Here is a 19,300-nt window from a genome sequence, read left to right as displayed (position 1 = left end):
TTCATTCCAGCTAGGTTAGTCGCCAATCTGCGACAGTCTTGCCTCCGCATATTTCCAGCATATTTCTCGTTGAAATGATTTTAATGGAATATTTAAACGTACTTGTTTATAACGGAAGTCGAGGAACTTTCACTGTATGACTGCTAACTCGTTGAGTTTTGGATTGCCGCTTGAGGATCGACAGTTCAAGGACGAAATATTTCGTGCTTTCAGTGCCCATCTGCGGTGTTCATTGTTAAAGATAGTTTCAAAGCCAGTGTATTCCGTCTCCAGCCATAGTTACTGATAAATGAAGCAGGCAGGAAGATTTGATATCACCTAAAAAATTCCGAGCAGTCATAGATAAAATTTTCAGATCCTTGAATTGGATAAACAACGAAGGAATACGTTTTAGTGAAACAAAGTTCTGCTTTAGACATTGAACTGTTTCCTTCTAGTGCAGATAAATGTCAACAACGAACGTAAGAACGTATTTCAAATTAAGCTCTAAAATCGTTGAGTATAAAACTAAAATAATCTGTAACCAACCCATCGAAAAGAAAGAAGTACGATCCTACAATGAAATCAGAGAGACAGTTGTTGAGTCGTGATGTTTAGGGGATTAAAGACTATGATCGGATGGAGAGAAAAAGAAATAGACATCACAATAAAGATGAGCCGGAGTGGCTTATCGAAACTAAATAGTTTCCACAAGATAGGCTCCTAAGTTTTTCTGAAGAGAGAAGTGTGTATTGGTAGTATTGACCATTGACTATTCAGAAACTGAGGGTTACTTAGCGAGTAATGGAGAGGCGCGTGTAGAGAAGTATTATAGCAGACACGAAAGGAAACAAAAGTATAAAAGGCGCAGACTGATCAGGAAGACATAGTATCTCCGCAATGAAAGCGATGTGGAGGTGTGTAGGACGTGTAGCCAGGCGGATGGATAGTAGGTGGTCCGAGGCAGTCCAACAGATAAGCAAAGTCTGAGACGACGACCCATTGTAAGGCCGGTAGTGGAAGTTCACGAAAGATCCAGAAGCACATGGATGCTTCTTGTTGAAGTCAGCATTGCATGGAAGAGTCTGGAGGTGGTCTTTATTTGACTGTGAATATGCGATTGTTGATGGTGGTGGTTGAAGAAGAAGAAGATGATGATGATTGTTAACAAGATTAGATTTTCTATAAAAGTTTTATTGGTAGGCGTTACCGAGCATGGGCGACGTGCTTGCTTCGCGTGTGCATGGAACTCGGCGTCTTTTTTCTTGCCCTCCAGCTATTCTTAAACGATCGTTGAACTTGACGGCGACTTCGGTACGGCTGTTTTCAAATGGCGGTCGCGTTGCAATTGTATGGACTTCTTTTTGGCTGCGAGCTGTTGCGACACGGCGCACCCCTGCGTGCCTGCGCATTCGCCGCGTTCCGAATGTTGTTTTGTAAGGTGCGCACCAGCCGCAGTCAATTTAGTTCCGAGGGCCGGCCTAATGATATAGGTGTTTTACCGGAACATCTGCGGGTCGTTGTTCATTTCTCGTAATGGCCGGCGCGCCGGCCAGAGGAGCCGCTCTGTTATTAGGAACAATCCGGCCGCGGCGTGGCCCAGGCGTCTGGCCCCGTGCGCCGTGACACCGCCGCTGTCGCCGCTACAGCTCAAGTCTCAACACCGCACACTCCACGTTTCTTTCCCGTACATTGGTTGCAGTGCACTTACTGTCACCAAAAGATGTGACCGTGATACTACAGTCGATTTACCAGTTAGCGGATTTGGAGGGAGGAGGAGTTAACGTGGGTATTTATAGTTACAACTGCGCGTGGACTTTTTATCGTCAGATTAAAGCATGAAGCCAACACTATTTTTTTAAAAAACTGTGTTTGTTATTCGCCTCCAAATATTTATTATTTGGATCTAAAATGATTGGATCTAACAGTAATTTATTCCGATGGACCGTACCTTACCTAACAATTTCAACATTACTGCTGTGTCAGTCCAAAATTAAGACATTAAGACTCTCCTGATACAACACGTGGTTTGGTGGCTAAGAGATCGTCAGGCTACAGATACAAAGCTTTGGGATGCAATCCTCAGTCGGTCGTGGGATTTCATCAGTCACTTTTCGTTGTTTCTTTTTTATTTCTGACAGTGATTTGCATAGTTTTACCCCTTTGTCTCCAACAGTTTTATTCAAATTTAAAATATGTTTTCTGAACTCTGCATCACGGAGATAAAGGGAGTATTACATTCAGTATTTTATATTTTGGCTACTACATTGGGAATAATAAGTGGGGCTACGCATTACTATACAAATGTATGCATCATACTCTGTAGTACAGCAAACACAGGTAAGAGCAAAATTCTTTTATTGTATTTTGCAAACCTCCAGCCACACAAATGGTGTCATAATCGCATAATCGGTTTCGACTTCTTACAAAGTTATCATCAGATGATTTGAATGCTTTACGTAGTAACTTGTTAAAGACCGGATTTACCACGTCTTGCAAGCTTTAACTAATCTATGGAGAAAGTATGTCAGCCTCGCGATGACTGGGTGTTGTGTGCTGTCCTTAAGTTAGTTAGGTTTAAGTAGTTCTAAATTCCAGGGGACTGATGACCATAGCTGTTAAGTCCCATTGTGCTCAGAGCCATTTGAACATTTGAAAGTATGTCATTATCATAGCGCTGAGGAGTGAAAATTGAAAAAAATGCGTCCCGTATGTGCCAAATGTGTTCTTGTTATGAAACGATACCTAAAACTCTAAAAGAAAAAAAATATCGGATGGTTCGTAATTAGTGGTTTTGTCGTACTTGGATTAACAGGCGATCTAAACAATCATCAGCTGTGAAACTTAACTTGTACACCGGCAGTCGTTGGAAGAAAACAGACTTTTTCAGAGTTAGCATGAGACAGCTCGAATAACGGGACAGATGCACAACTGTATTGCAGTTTACTCTGGAAAATTCAATTTTGCTTGTTCAGTGAGGCATTTTCTCTAAATTTATCCAGCAGGGTTTCGTGAGAACAGCGTCACATTTCTTCCAGAGATTACCATTTATATCCTATTGCGTCATCGTTATACTTTGACATGGACTATATCAGTCTGTTAACGACCCTTACATCGCGTCTCAGCATTCGTTCGACTTCTGCTGCCGTGCCTGCTTGATAAGACCTCAAACGCTGGAGCCGTATACTAGGTCGCATTAATAGAACCCTACCAACCATTTTGGTATTCACGTGAAGTTCGCGAGTGTTGTTAGCGACTTTCTGCCTGGGAGAGCTCCGTTTCAGGCTTGGAGATTGATTAGGGCTCCTCGGTCAACAACTTCAAACAGGAAGCGGTTGTCAGCGCGTTTGCCTGCTAAGGTAGCTGATATTTGGGAAATCAGAGTGTTGCGTTGTGTGGCGCTTCCACGGCACATACGGGCGAGCGGCAGGTGCGAGAGGCGTGCAGCTGCCACCCCGCACAGCTGAAGCACGACTACATGCGCCTACTCGTAGCCGCCTCTCCGTAATTACACTTCAGTATCCGGTGACCAAAAAAGCCGCGCAAGTGTGCCACATCCGACACTTGACACGGGAAAAATCATTCCCAGATTTTCTACTTGTCTGCAGCTGTTATCGTTAATGACCAGCAGCTTTTCTTCCTGTGTTACCTGGGTACATAACGGTAATAAGTCACTTCCGTCAAGATTGCCTTTTGCCGTCATTGACGTCAACTGTTGTGTCTAGGCCACACACGTTTATTTATTCTATCATGAAAATATTTGTAAATGGCAAAAATCGTTGACCGGTCTAGAAAATTAGACCTCTTATCTTTCACGTTTTCGTGTTTCTTCTTTATTAGTAAGGTTTACGTGCATTACGTAATTATCTTACCTGATTATTCCAGCAGCGTCTGACACGTGAAAGAATTCTTATTCTGTGAGGTTATTTCTGCCCAGTAGTGACGGTTGTTCTGAAGTCTGGATTCATTGTCAAGAAAGTTTGCCTGCCGTTTTTTCTTTCTGTAATATATATGCAGCGCTGAAATTAAAAGTCGTTGACATCATCGAACTAGTAAATCGTTGATTTCCTTCTAATTCGTACTTTTTCACATAACTTTCCTCAGGTGGATGTATGACACGTTGTTTATAATTACACATATATCCAGGCATCGTAAACACGTCACGTCCCACAAGTCAAGAACGTCAAGCTTTTCTGTAGTCGCAGGTACCTCACAATACGAATTGATACTCTAAAAAGTCGATCTGTTAGTGACTGCGTCTCATGGCACTACCGAGAATTCTCCGGCAAAAATATCTCTTGTCAGAAGTTGTGTACTCGCACGATAGTGACAATGAAGTTCGTACAAGGTTATAATATACGAGCTGAAGAAGCCCTTATTCGACAAGAGCACCTATTATCTGTATCTCTGCTGTAGGCTAGAATTATCCGTCTTCTCAAGACCTATCGACGGTTTTCCCGTTGTCCAATCATATTAGCAGTTGTAAATTTGAAGAAATATTTCGTCAGTTGCACCGGCTGTCTTTGTAGGTGCTACAAGCGCAGATATTTCGCGGAGCGTGAGCGTATAGAAATGAAATGATCGTAAGGCGTTGTTGGCCGAGAGGCCCCGTTCAGGGAGTTCGGCCGCCGTATTGCAAGACCATTTTACTTTACGCCACTTCGGCGACTTGCGAGTCAATAATGATGAAAATGATGGTGGACACACAACACCCAGTTCCCTGCCGGGAATCTAACCCGGCCCCTTGCGTGGTAGGCGGTAACACTACCGCTACGCTACTGAGACTGATAGGACTGGGGCAGCCTTAGTAGTATAGTAACTTTGAAAAAAAAAATTGTCTAACACATTGAATACATTCGAATTTCAGACGGAATAACGAACACGTAAATTACCGTTTTTTTCAGCTATTTGAAATTCCAACATAAAGCGATTGGAAGAACCTAATGTTGATGCTGTTAGTAAACAGCTCCAGTCGAAGAGAGTACAAAACATGCGGTGTACTAGTATGAGATATCACTGCCTTTTTATGATACTTAGTTTTCACCACACTGTGTGTTTTGGTGTACATACAGGGTAACATACCCGCTGAGCACATTTGGTACTATTTTGAACATACATTAATTAAGTCCCACTTCTAGCACGTGTTCAAACTTGACTGAAGACTTGGTGTATTGTGGATATGTTTGAAGCGTATGATAGTGTGCATTGGGCTTGAAGCTACCCTCCTTTGGTAAAGGCCAAGCTAGTCGTCGTGTTCTTAACCTGCGAATGCTCGGATATGACGTATCTCCCACGTTTCGTGAGCGGGCGGAAATGGAAGGAAATGGGAGGTGGCCGGGGGCACGAGGAGTGCTCCAATTGCTCGAGAATTGGCAGCAGCCCCCAGGGCTGCACGCTCTGCGCTAGTAAACACTCTCTCTCTCTCTCTCTCTCTCTCTCTCTCTCTCTCTCTCTCTCTCTCTCTCTCCCTCCCTCTCTCCCTCTCTCTCCCACCCATTCACGTTTCCCCTCGTTTGTCGCCTGTTTCTGCCCTGCATCGCTTACACTGGTACGGCTAAATACTTGCTTTCTTTCCTTTCGTTGGAACAGTGGGTTAAAACTTTGCACACTACACTCACAAAATTTGCTGCGTTTAATGTATGTAGGTATGGCTGAAGTGCCGTGGAATGTTACCGTATCAAATTTTAACTGATGTATTCTTTTCCTTTCGTTTTCGACTCCGGATGACATGGCCAATATATAAGGTTGCATTTCGTACATTTTCACTGAAAAACTTTCCAATAAAAGCAATATTATAATAATACAAACAGAAACAGGAATTTATGTGTGAAGAAACAAAACGAGATCTAAACTTCTAATAAATAATATAGTACTGGAACAAAGAACCCGCTTTCAGTATTTCGGCTGTGACGTAGGACGGAATTTAGACAATGAAATTGACAACTAGATTCTAAAATTTAACGCACTCTGTGGTACAATTAGAAATACGCTGAAGAAAAAGGCAACGGAAAACAGACGAAATTTCACAAAACCATGGCAGCACCTACTGTGCTCTATGGACCTGAAACCTAGATTCCCACGCAAAAGAATATGCATGATCCACGCTGCGGAAAGGAGATTTGTCCGTGATGTTAATGGGTGCACCAGAGAAGATCGCTTCACAAAGGAAGACATTTTAAGTTGATTCAATACACAACAAAATACATCTAAATAGAAACGGATGGTGGGAACATTTCGATAAAATGCTTGAAAAAAGACCTAAAAATATTCTCAACTACAAATCTAGAGGGAAAAGACAGGGGCCAAGAGATGCGAGGGATGGCTCGTCCTTGACCGGAATGAGTGAAATCACCTAAGCCATGAAGGGACGGGAAGAAGAAGAAGAAGAAGAAAAATGTAATTTGTGAGTAGCGTCGTATACAGTTAAAAGCGAAATATTTCGTGAAACACAATATAAATATCCAGAACGAATTTTCACTGTGCTATGGAGTTTGCGCAGGTTTGTATCTTAATGGTTGATTAAAACTTTGCCGGACCGGGATTTGAACCTGGGTCCTGGACCCAGTTCGAGTTCCGATCCGGCACACAGTTATTATCTAGTTACAGATCAACACTCAGTCCGGTGCTGAGTGAAAATACATTCCGGAAACACGCCACAGGCTGTGCCTAAGCCATGTCGGTACAATATTCTGCCGTGGCGGCGGGTCCTGAGCCGTGTTTGGATAGCTCAGTTGCTAGAGCACTTGTTCTCAGCTTCGAGTGCCGGTCAGACACAATGTTATAACCTGCCAGAAGTTTCAAAGTAACTGTATTCAGCAGAAATATTAGAAGAAGAATTCAAATTTATGCGGCTGCACGCCCGAATTTATGAAGATGAACTATAACAGCAGAAATGTAATGCAAACCCCAATTCAGCTAGCGCAGTACGTTTTCTGAACCTCAGATAGCAGAGATTATAAATTACACCATTTCCTATGTAGTTGGTAACAAACGCTGCAGTCAGGGCATCGAGCGAGTAGGACATCAGCTGTAGATGACAAGCATCCAGATTGCAGTGTGTAACGCTCCACCTCTTAATCTATAGATCCCGCCTTCCACCTTACTTTTGTTCACTGTTTTCGTATACTTAAACTGTTTCGTTGGATCCTTCAGCCGAAGTTCTCTTAGCGTCTCATTTTAGTTTCGGGTGGTTAGCTGGTGAAATGTCTGTCATTGACTTACAAAAATTTAAGTCACGAGCTTGGTAAATTGTGGACATTGGTATGAACAGGAACTCGGAACGATATAAGGCTCACAAAACCTGAAAGCAACGTATTCTGTTAAGCAACAAGAATGTAGGTAAATTAACTCTTTGGTGTGAAGGTGGAACGCCACTTCTCTCTTCTGTTGTTAATTCTGCCTTGAGGTGTACTTTTGGCTGTGTAATTAGTCATAAACTACACAAATAATAAATAACTGCACGCTTTATAAGAGGTCTGCTTTTACCGGATCACCATTTTCTTGTGGTGGCTGCGTATTTGTTGTAAAATAGCGCAGTGTGCCTTTCTACTGACAAAAACTTTAGCAGACCCTGAGCTGTTAATCTTTGTGCCGGTCGGAGTGTCCGAGCGGTTCTAGGCGCTACAGTCTGGAACCGCGCGACCTCTACGGTCGCAGGTTCAAATCCTGCCTCAGGCATGGATGTATGTGATGTCCTTAGGTTAGTTAGGTTTAAGTAGTTCTAAATTCTAGGGGTCTGATGACCTCAGCAGTTAAGTCCCATAGTGCTCAGAGCCATTTGAACCATTTGTTAATCTTTGTAGAAATGATGACTAAATATTCAAATATGATGAGGGAATTTTTTATGCGCAGTTTTGAAACTGGTAAAATAAATGTAAAAAAAAACTCAGTGTATAAGGACTAAATATTACTAAGGTAAGGCGACGCTACTGCAAAATAATTAAGGAGTAGGAATCACAGCTCCTTCGATTCTGCGCCAAATACGAACATTATATATAAATTGAAAGTGGAGCCGGGGAGAAAGGAAGGGATTACTGATGTCAGCTGCACCGGGACGTTAGACGGAATTAGCGGCAACGAGTGAAAATGTATACCGGACAGATATTCTAACCCAGCTTACTAGGCAGTTGCATTAGCCACTGCGCCATCCGGCACACTGCGTTACCGCAAGTGCGCGCTCTATCTCGGTGCCCCTCACAGCCGACCCACATTTCCACCGAGCGCCACCCATCCGCAGGCCCTGTCCAGTTTACTCACTGTTTACTACTCTTAAGATTCCCGCAAGAGGTCGGACGTACTTGCTCATCCTGATGAAGACAGATCGACTGCCCATCTAGGCGAATTAATTTTATTAATGCGTGGTGTCTGTTCTTTCGGACCACGTATTCATATAATAAACACGAACGTTTTCGCCCATTGCCAATAGTGGGTATGTTCCATTATGTGTATCTGCTCTCCAGAGAACAGGAGCAATCCTTGGCATGGAACTACTGTTTTGTCTACGATGACGCTGCTGTTGTGTAGTGTATTGGTCTTGGTCGGACCAGCTTCTTTGTAAGTTACGGTTTTAAGAACGCAGCATGCAAACTACGCCTGCCCAGTGATCGGTTAGTGGAGCCATCTTGCAGTAACATTTCCTGGAATGGAGTCGCCGGTAATCACTTTATGGCGCCCCTTCGTCACGCCGCATCGTCTGAAGGGCGGGCGTGTTCAGCGGGAGGCAGTAGTAGGGTTGCTTATTTCCTGCACCCCCGCCGCCTCTCGCTGATGACTTGCGTGTGCCTCTTCCAGCAATCGCACAAGCGGATAATGACAACATGGCGCGTGCGGTGTTCAGTTCTTCGCGGCCCCTCCGATTTGGTAACATCCGCCAGAAGCAAGATGGGCGACTTCTGCCGGCCGGGCAGCTGAATGTAACACGCCGACCTCTGTTGGTCTCTGCAGCGACGTCTTACCAATTCTACGAAGCTTCCGTAGATTATACCAGGTAAATAGATTACATAATGTAGGAAGAAAGATGCCAAAACTTATCCGTGAGGTCCTCTGACGGAACACAAAGAAAATGGAGGAGAGGGGTCGCTTGTTTGCTTCTTAACATGCGTCAACCGTTGTTAGCTACCAGTCGATGCTGAATTTGATTATAATAGTAGCACATGGTAAAACAAGTAATCGCAGATTAACATAGACAAATCTATAATGCTCTCTTTCACATATTCGTGTTTGGTTGGTACACTGACGTGCACGAGGAATGTGCACCGCAACGGCAGTCCCTGTGTAGTTGTAGTAAACTTCTTTACGCCTTACGTTTCGTACAAACCTCTGAGGAGAATTTCGTTTTCAGGATCTGCTGCGGGTTTCGCCAGTGTGATGGTTCGTCTCAGATGGCTAACATAGCCTTATATAAATATTACTCTGTGGTGGCCCTCCTATATTTCAAAGTGACAGCGTCGTTCCGAAGTGTGCCGATCTTCTCATAATGAAGAGACGCGATGCAATGCCTTAAGGGTTCATGACGCAACGTCCATTATGTGTGGTCAGGGTTAAGTGAGTGGTAATGCAACTGGTCGCAGTATACTAATGTTTCCGCTTATATAAAGTGTGTTTGTTACCCCCCCCCCCCCCCCTGTCGATAGTCCCCTTAAGGTAGACGTCGACAGGCTCTGGCCCTTCAGTCGATTCTGGACGTGCAACGAATTCTAGCTTTTGGATAAGGCTATTTATGAATATATGTAAGTCTGTTCCCATCGCCGGCTAATGAAGGGGCGTTTCCGGCAATTTATATTCACCAGCCGCGCGCTTGTCGCAATCACTGGAAATGTATAATGATTGGAATTGTTAAATGACGCGTCCTTTTTCCGAGTGTTGAATTTTTAAACAGTCCGGACCGCGCTGGCCGTCCGCTGGCGCTCGTACGCCAAGTCTCCCGCGGTCTTTTTCACTGCGCTCGTCAGTTTTTGCGAACGGTATGTATAATGGAGTACGGTTAATATTCCGGGGTAGGGGCAGCCACTGATTACTGCCCAAAGAGTGCGGCGACACGCCAGTTACACCGCTTGCCGCCGGCGTCCTCTCTCGCCCGCGCAAGAAATTAACGTCCTTTGTTTTTGGCGACTGGTCCCCTTGAACGTTTCACGCTTAAATATTTACATACTTCGTTCCGCGGATGTTGCTTGACCGTCTGCATATGTAGTGAATCTCATTGCTGTTGGCGTCATCGCAGCTACCACTTTTCTTTTAATGGTGGATTTTTTAACGTAGCGTTTTCATTCCTACCTAACTTTACGACGGCATTTCCATCTACTGGAAATATCTTGCATTGTTACTTTTAGCTTTGAATGACTGGTAAAACACGTGTACTAATATACTGAGTTTTCAGTTGTCAGTCTCTCCGACAAGTAACACATGATCTGGAGTATGCAGGAATTAGTCACTTCTTGTGTTGATATTTCCCTAAAGAAAAGTTTCCATGAAATGTCTGCCACACTTATATTCTTACATCCATAATAGTAATTAACTTTTATGTGTGCATCCAATGGAAAATTAGACCTGTTCAGTTTTATTTGATTCATACGTGTACCCACAGTGCTACCACATATTCGTGCACGACGTATTTCCGTGATTGGAGTAAGTTTAAGTGATCATGGAGATGCCGTAATTAGAAGATCCTAAGCCTGAAAGCCCGAGAATAAGTAAATTTGGTACTAAAGGACTTCAAAATGTAAGGTATTATGGCAGACCAAGGACCTTAGATTGAGAGCTGCACTGCACATCAAAGTGATACAGACACATGCCACTAGTTTTCGTACGTAGTCATCAAATCTTTGTAAACAATTGTCGGAACGTTCTACCAACCGTTCAATTTTTCGACGGTAGAAATCAGCTCCTTGGCGACGACGGAGTCATTCGAAGACCTCTGTGTGAACGCACTCATAGTCGGAAAACGTGCGGTTACTGAGACTGAGTTCCTCGACATTGCATTATGTGGTCAGTGCCGATGGCGTTTCTTCACGACCCTCACCACGACTGCGCAGCCTTGGTCAGATTGCTGGCACCATTTTAGTACGGCTTGAAGCGACATTGCATTTGACCCTTTCGCCACCAGAATTACAGGTGAATCTGTGTGCAATTTAGACGTTTTGCCCCCAAGAATCGTACCACCCCGCGTACTTCAACCCAGTAGTATATTTCAAGTTGCCGCACCATTTCCCTCTCACATCATGATGCACCCGTTCTCCGTACAGCAGCATTACTGTGTTTGCAGGAAACCTACAACATGTGCTCTCTTACGAAAATCCGCCACTCTCGTTGCTGAACGTTTTAGCGTGAGATGATATGTGTAACTTACTTTTTGAAGTTTCCTCATAATAAACAGCTAGCAGCAGGTCTTAGCGTATCTAGGACAACCAGCCGTATAATTGTAATCAGATTTTTGGCAATCACCCTTTCTTCAGGTGCCATGCGAGGTTAACAGCTCTACGATAGTTTCTGCAGCATCCGTCCTAACGTTCCGGTGTGTTTTGGACATAGTCCGTCCTCACTCTAGACAGTGTTACACCAAATGAACACAGTGATCCTTTTCATATTTCACGGCATCTAGTACAAATTACGTTAGACTTTATCCTCTACAATAAATGTGCATCGTCGAACAACAGGAACATGCTCCATCGCCCCAAAGCTGTTATACAACGCTCCACGTCACCTATTTGGAAAAATAAACGATCATTTTTGCAGTTCTTACTGAGTGTAAAATCTTGTTCAGTTGATGACTGATGACCTCAGATGTCTAGTACCATAGTACTCAGAGCCATTTTTCAGTTGATGACTCCTGGCAAGTACGTCGTAGCAATATACTAACCACTACAGGATGTCCGAAGTCACCTTGAGTCGAAAGTTAAACGGCTTTTTTTTCAGGGTTGCATCCGCTGTTCTTGCATTACTTATCAAACAACAGTGTTGATAAATCCAGTCCACGTCAAATCGATCGAATTCTTAGTAATAGCCCTTCGACCACGCAGTCACACTGTGCATTCAAAGATAGAGATTTTTCTTATAACTAATTTATCGGGATGTGTTCGTAATTCACTTGCATTTATTCGTCTAGTAATTCTGGATGACTTCTACTAGATATCTGTACTTGTTACTGTATGACACTTTCGATTTTTGCTTCTAGTTTGTCATGATCTCGATTAAGGAGTAACTTTTGACAGGAACTGTGCTTAAGGTCCTGCTTCCTATTCAGACAAGATGTCACGCGCCGAAGAAATCAGGGGGTTGTAGACGCAATATTCCAACGCGACGCATACAAAAGCCGTAATCCCTATGGGACAGCTCTGCTATTAAAGCGCTTTTCATTTGACTGATGCCTCCATTGTGTGAAATCTCTAAAGATTCAGCTTCCGTATTCGTGGTCATACACTCTCCCGGAAAGACGCCGCCTACCATGTTCGCTGCGGCCAGTTATATATTGTCAGCGTAGCGGCCGGTTCGTTGACATGTCTTTGTTGGTGTCCCCGTTGTGAGAGTACGGTATATTGGGAGCCGTTAACGGTTCGCCGTGACTCGAGAATGAGCGCCGCGCTGCCGTGCCGCGGGTGACAATGTGGCGCTTCTGTCTGCCCGCTGGAATCTTTCTTACTGCGCATAACCCTTTGTTCCTAGCCAGATTGCTGAACGTTGCAATGACGTCACGAACCTCTGAGTCGTCAAATGCTCTTGGGTTGTTGACCTTTAGCGCGGAATACTTTCCTCTTACCAGTGCTTTCACAGAAAAGGAGATCTGATGATATATGTCATCTTAATCGTAGCTAACATTATAGTAAAGTTGAACGTTAGCGTGGAGATGCTGCATCACATAAGTAATTGTGTAACACGAGGCCTGGACATGACTTACGTACCGCATGTGCTTTATATAATATTTTCTCACTTGAACTTGCCAATACCATCCGTGAAGTCATCAGAATAGGGAGCAGAAACCACTCGTCGAAACCCAGTATGTGTAAAATACGGGCTAAAGCGAGATTTGCAATTATTCTTTTAACTTAACCTAGATTTCAGGCTAAGCTACAGATCAGGGCCACTATAAACTCTCATTCTTTGAGTTTATACTGTCGTACGGAGTCCGCTGTTATTTGCCAAATTTATGTTATTTGTTGTTTGTAATCTGTCCGCACAGTTGGCAGTTAATCTAAGGCGGAGAAGTCTTGAACACCATCTGTCTCTGAATGTTGTAAATTTTCTTAAACGAACCTGGAAAACAGCCCAAAAATATACTCAGCGTGACCTATGTACCAAACTAACGGCTGTCTGTCTACCGTGCTTAGTCGATCCGGGTCTGGCAAATCTACAGCGCTGCATGTAAATATATACAACCAGATATGTCCACCACCACAAACTGCTTTTGAAGAAAAAATGATACAGAAGCAGATGAGATATTGTCAGTGTTCTGTTGTACCTCTGTTTATGAACTTATGACTCACACGCCGCAATCTGATTTCGTCACGGTGTCGGAGCCGACTTCCGGTGTCGGTAAGTACAACTCATCCAAACTTTGTCATTATTACTGTTGCTGCACTTTCGGGCGCTTCGAGAATTAATTTTTTCTTTGCAGCGGAATGTAAGCTGATGGGAAAGTTTGTGGCTGGTTAAAACTGTGTGCCGGACCGGGACTTGAACCCGAAACCATTGTCTTCTACGGACAATTGCTTTACGGTCTTGGCTATCAGTGCACCACTCAGGAGCCGCACTCACAGCTTTACTTCCCGCAGTTCAACTACCTTCCTAACTTCAGAGTTCTCCTGCATATATGCGTTCTTAAGTATATCGAACGTAAGAGAGAGGTACGTGCTGAAGTAAAGCTATTAGGGCTGTTCGCAAGTCATGCCTGAATATCTCAGGTGGTAGAGCAATTACCTTCGGAAGCAAGGTTCCGCGTTCGAGTCCCGTGACGGCCCACAATTTCAATATGCCAGGAAGTTTTCTGTATTTGACTGACATACGTCTTTAACTGTTCCAACAGCACCGTCATAACACAGTTGAATATTCGCTTGTTTTTCAACGCACGTTTCACATCCTAATGTGATGGGGTAGTATTTCTTTATAGTTCACTTCTCTGTATCCTTCGAAGATAATAAACGCGCAAATGTATAGTAGAGTTTTTCGGCTTCAGCTTCTAGATTCTAATTTTTCGATCAGCTGTAAATATTCAATAATGAACTGCACGCGGTAACTGAGGGAGCTACAAGCAGTGTCGTTTACATTAATTGAAACGGTTAAAAGATGATCACGAGTCCAGATATACGGATACATGTGCGTCGGTGTTGATACGGTAGGTTAATTGTTTTTCTAAAATTTTGGGGAAAAGAGGATTAGCAACGCGAATATGGTGTGGTGAGGGGGCCCCCCCGCTCAGCCGACAGTAGGTAGGCCTGCCCACAGCGGCCGCTGCCGGCGCCGTCGCCGCCTTGGACTCGGAGGAAGTGCAGCACGGCGAGACGCCGCCGCCACCGCCGCCCTTATATAATGCAGCGGCCAGAGAAAGCGGCGCTGAAATAATTATGCGCCACTGGAGGCGTCCGCCCCCGCACACCGCGCACGACGAGCGCCGTTCAATATTTCACATGTTACTATTAATATTTGAGCAAATGAGTTTTTTATTGTCCGTGTACACCGTGCCCCCCCAGGTAGCCCCCGTGTGCCGCTATTCAGCACGGAGCCGCCGCTGCTGTATGAAATTCGGTTGGGTCAAGCCGTGCTGGCCAGAGGCGGGCGGCCCGCCCCGCGAGCCAATCTATAGTTTGAAACGAGTTCGGCTCCGCGCCGCGACCATTGGCTGTCTACACTTCTCTGCCGTTACGCTTGTAATCAATCAAGTTAATAATTTGATTCTACAGGCTGCCAGTACTGTATATAGATGAATGTTTACTACGAAATATAATCGAGCTCATTTATTAACTTGCAAATTTCCAGCATTTGTTTCCAATCAAATTAAAACTACCAGCCATAATAGAGGTTCCTCTCTTTTATTTTTAATTTTTTTTTAATTTTTCGCAATGGGAGCAGAATTGCGTCAGAACAAAAAATCGTTCCCAAATGCCGGTCTTTAATTAGGTCTCACCCTTCAGTAAGGGCATTGATCACATCACATGACTACCAAGTGAAACTTGTGGCTGGAAAGAGCACAATGTGTTTTAAACCTTCTTGAGACGAGTTACATCTGGCCATCTGTATCCCCTATTCTTGTGTACTTCTCCTCCTCCACCTCCAAGAACAAATAATATTGAAATCTGTCAAAGAACTAATTGTTTCAGTTGTTGTTTTCTCTTTGCCTCATTACCATCACACACCTCAACAGGTAACTCGATTTGTCTTAACCCTAACAATACCAACGCATCAACGCATACTCCTTAACATGTACTACTAACAATGGGGAATACTTTATGCCAACCACAAAAATTAAAAATTAAACGATTTTCATTAATTGTTGTTAATTTTTATGATTAACGTGCGTTTTTAGTAGTAACTGATGTATAAGTAGTGTCCAGAAACTCAAAATGTATTTCAATACAATCTTAACACAATCAATGCGTTTTTACTAATGTGTACTACCAAGAGGAGTTACTGTATTACCACCACAAAAAGTTTAAAGAAATACAAATTTCTTTAGTTGTCGTTGACTTTTATTCATAAGATACTTTTTAAAGATGTTTTAATGTGTAAGAAGGGTCGTGAACCTGAAAAAGTGAATATGACATTCGTTGTGACAAGTTATACCCACTACAGAAACTAAATTTTTGGATTAATTTTTATTGAAATATTTAAAACTATTACGAAATCAGGTAGAAGAACTAATTAAAAACAATATTTTCAAAATTTTGTAACGTGAAGAAAATGACTAGATTATAATATTCAAAAAAGGGCGTAAACTACCACCGCCCCCTCCCTTGCTATTGTGAGGGTTAATATGGGACCCTGAGACCTGCATGCGCAGTCGTGAATAAGTCTTCCGTAATGCAGTCTACCACGTATGGCGAAAAGCCCACTATGCTACTGTTTCTTCTGAAAATAAAATTGATGGGAATAGATTTTAACGACATTTTTCACTTTACTACCTGCGTCATCACTCCAGAAAGATGTCTGAATAAATTGAAGTAGACACCAACGAGCAGAAGATACTTATTTGGTTGTTATATATCTGACTTAAATGTTCTTCAGCTAACGAACAATATCGCTTGTATGCTATATCAATATTTTGTATTTGCTGCTATTGAAAGTATACACACTCAAAAAAATATAAGTCTCTGTTAATATATCCAACAATGAAAGACATTCTCTGTGGTCACACTTTCACTAGTCATGCCACTATTGCATTAGTGATTTTCCGTTGGTTAAACCAGACTCCTAAACAAGTGTTCGCAGCGGCTATTGAATCATGACGTGGACGTTGTGAAAAATGTGTACGACTGCAGGGAGTTTACATTGAGAAGTAACACAAGTTCCATAGTTTTTGTATAATTAGTTTGTTAGAAAAAAGTCGGAGGTGTTATAACTTGAATGCACCTCGTGCCACAACAGTTTTCTTGCGGCTGAACCTTAGGTCCTTGATTCTGCACCAGATTTGCATAATGTTCAATGTGCATTGTGCCATTGTTCTAGCGGTACTACCAAATTTTCAGAGCATTATTGTGACTAAATCATCTGTGTATCCTTGGCAAATGTCACGTCACCTCAAGTATTTCACTTTTCGATGAGTTCGTCTATTCATCGTACTGTTAATCCAACTACATAAGGTGGTCTTAATGTCATGTGCTTCTTCAGGTGTAATCTTGGATTCGAAGGTCGTATCGCTAAAAGTCACTTAGTTACAGGATGTTGCAGAGAGCAGTTTCCTGAAAGTGTAGAGATTTTTTCTACTTTTTCAAGGATACATCCAGAATCTCGCGTGCTACCCTTGTATAATCAGCATTATCATTCCTTTGAGTGCCTACTGGTTTGGTTGGTATTCTACTAAGGATTTTATGAAGTCTGGTGCTTATAGCTGTACCTTCCACCTCATCACAGAATACCTTCGCTTGCTTAATCGAAATGCTGTATCTGGCAAGGGCCTCCCGATCTATTACTCAGTACCCCTTCCTTCTTGCAAAGTTGAACAGTCTTCTCACCTGCTTCCTTTGCAATTCAGAGTTGTTCCATCAAGGTACATTCCTGTTTGTGCACTTCTTGGTGATTCTAAGTACGAGCCCATAATGGCAGACGTCACTTCATCTGCCATTTCCTCTAAATCTACAGAGTTTGGCTCTTTATTATATTATTTCCTGTCCTCTGCCTTTTTTCCCTAGGTTTCCTATAGGTCATCATCTGTTTAACACCCTTTTCAACCACAAACTCGACACGTGTATGTGGTCAGATAAGAATGGACCCAAAAGCTTTGTCAGTTAAGACTTCTCTTCTTGTATTCCTAAAGGTAGGTTCCTTGCCTCCATTCAAGTTCTCTAAATTACTCTTCAATAGGTATTCCAATAGGCGCTCGCCTCTGCTGTTGGTACAGCTGTTCTCCCACACGGGGCTGTGGGCATTGGTATCAGAACCAACCAACAGTTGTTCGTTAAGCTGTGAACAGCTGTGTACCAGTCTCCTCATTTCGTGGGAAGGAGAGAACTGTTCGTAAGGAAAGTAAGCTGAGACCAGTACGAATTTTCGTGTATTCCCTTCCTTATGCTGTTTCATCATGAAGTTCATTGAGTCCCTAGGACAGAAGTTCGCCACCACTGTGAATCAAACCCCAATCTTAACAAAAAATGCATGTTCTGTTGGTTTTTATATTTCTAGAATTTAGCTTACCTCCAGATGTTCCGAGGCTTGAAACATCCCCTTCATATAAATAGGGTTCCTGGCTCAGGGCCATGTCCGCCTCCTGTCTTTCCAGAAGACGACTCAGGGCGCCAGTTGCCTCCTTATTGTGTTTATCTGCAACACTTGAAGCTGCCAACTTGGCACCATGATGCATTCCGATGTCTGTGATTATCCTGACAGTAACCTGCGAGAATTCTAAGTACAGTTTCAGGTCCTATTCTCGCTTTGCCCTCTGAGATTTTTCACCATCTTCAGTGCGTCGGTTTGGCCTTCCGATACAACCATTTAATTGATTACCCTACTGTCATGTGTTGTGACTTTCTGGTTCTGATCCTATTATTTGTTGACCAGGATCTTTTGAGGTACATCCTTACGTAATTTAGGTGCTCGGATTGATATCTTCGCTGTCTTGAATAGTCCCTGTGCTGCCATGATCAGCAGCTTCGCCTCTTCCTACTGAGATATCTTGTACACCATCTCCTTAAGACTATCCACTGTTCCCATCACCTCACAGACGAAGACGAGAACACCTTTGTCCAGATAGACCCTCCTGGGCTTGAGTCCCTACCCCCCGCCCCTTCCCTCCAATTTTGTCAAGGGGAGCCATCTGAATAAGCCACACCTGCTCTGATGTAATCTTGATAGTGGATATCTTGGATAACCGCCATCCTGAAAACCAAGATTACCGTACTATACGTCTGTTTCCATATTTCATCCCTCGGCTTTTTCTCGTGCTATCAACCTTAGAAGAGGGAGTGTTGGACTCCTCTCTTGTTCTCTCGTTCCTTATGTTGCAGGTAGAACGGGTGTGTTTGCCTCCTTCAGTTGAGAAAAACTTTTTTTGTATGTTTTAGGTTCAAGACATTTTCATTACCTACATTTCTTCTTATCAAGCCATTCTTTGGCTTCCCTTTCTATTTGTTCTCTTAGAAGTTCTCGTTCTCTGTGCCCCAGAAAAAGATTTGATCTTGATCTGGTTCCAATTCTCAGTGACGATTTCCACTTCTTAGACTGATATATTGCCCAATGCCGTTGCGGAAACAGCTTCCATCGGTTGAAACCCCAATGCTTGAATTCTTGAGGTCTCGTACAATACCCCAGTTTTTGTTTTGTTCTGTTTTCTCCAATTTGGTTCCACGAGAATTACTGATATATTAGGTCGATACCACGGAGCCCCACGCGGTGCAAAACCAATTACTGAGGGAGGTCGCCTGGTACCCCCGAGGTTCCGTTCAGGCACATCTCTCCACGTGCCACATCTCCCTCGGCAAGTATCGCATCACACCTTGAGTTGGGTACCTCGGTAATTAGAGAATGACTGTGGGAATGGAAGAGATGTGATGTTGTGGGACACTATTTGTCCGTCTCATCCACTAAGGCCTGTTCGGCATGGGAGACCGTGCCAGTAGCTGCACTACAACCTGCATAGTCCTCAGTTTCACACGAACACACAAGTCTCTCGCCCGCATCGTTA

General features: G+C 43.4%; 1 protein-coding gene across 11 annotated transcripts in view; it reads left to right on the top strand.

The window, feature by feature from the left end:
• The window catches only part of LOC126267252 (protein bric-a-brac 1-like), a 1,659,048-nt gene that overhangs the window by 996,085 nt on the left and 643,663 nt on the right, over nt 1-19,300 (top strand). The gene's annotated exons all lie outside the window — the stretch shown is intronic.

The sequence above is a fragment of the Schistocerca gregaria genome, chromosome 4 (genome assembly GCF_023897955.1).
Source record: "Schistocerca gregaria isolate iqSchGreg1 chromosome 4, iqSchGreg1.2, whole genome shotgun sequence".
Classification (NCBI taxonomy): domain Eukaryota; kingdom Metazoa; phylum Arthropoda; class Insecta; order Orthoptera; family Acrididae; genus Schistocerca; species Schistocerca gregaria.
The sequence above is the reverse complement of the archived record's forward strand: the minus strand, read 5'-3'. Positions and strand labels throughout refer to the sequence as shown.